This window comes from Trachymyrmex cornetzi, unplaced genomic scaffold (genome assembly GCF_001594075.2).
Source record: "Trachymyrmex cornetzi isolate Tcor2-1 unplaced genomic scaffold, Tcor1.1 scaffold960, whole genome shotgun sequence".
Classification (NCBI taxonomy): Eukaryota; Metazoa; Arthropoda; class Insecta; order Hymenoptera; family Formicidae; genus Trachymyrmex; species Trachymyrmex cornetzi.
Window position 1 is genome coordinate 13,931 of NW_017300312.1, and position 741 is coordinate 14,671.

Consider the following 741-nt stretch of genomic DNA (forward strand, 5'->3'; position numbering starts at 1 on the left):
TTGATGAGTTTTCATTATTAAATATTTATAACTATTTTTCTTACACTACACCACACTGCACTGCAACTTCACTGCGAACTCACTTCTCTTCGTAGACTCGTCACTGCTTCGATTGTTAACAGAATGACAGGTTGACACGCGTCGCGCGTGTTGTCCTCAAGCTCTGCGTGAATGGCTATTTTTCTCATTTCGCTATCGTCGCGGATCAGTTGCAAATGATGAAATCGTTTAGAATATTTATATACTTTTACATTTAACTTTGTTAATTTCACGTAAAGCAGCTTTTAGTATGCACTGATCTAGTGTAGTGCAAGCGACCGAATTCTCTATTGTGAATAGTACTGTGCAGCCAGATTACTGACACTACAGCATTCTATGAATAATTCTACGCATTTATAAAATTACGTCATCTTCTGTAGTAGTGCTCGGAAATAGTTGCTTAAAGCCGATAGGCCTTTTTGAAGTGCCGCCTACTTTTCCTCCGCTGCTTACTACTGTTCAACACTCGACGGCCGAGCTGCCGCGCCGGATCACGCGCGGACCAGGGTTGCCAAATCTCCAGATTTCGACTGGAGACTCCAGTTTTCGGGACCAATCTCCAGTTCTCCAGTAGACGGGAAAAATCTCCAGTTTTTCGCTCGCGTGGAGTATTTATTCTTGAATATTTAACAAATGTTATTCAGGACATGATTCTGAAATACATTCAATAGATTTTAGCCGTCGATCGGACACCTTGCATGC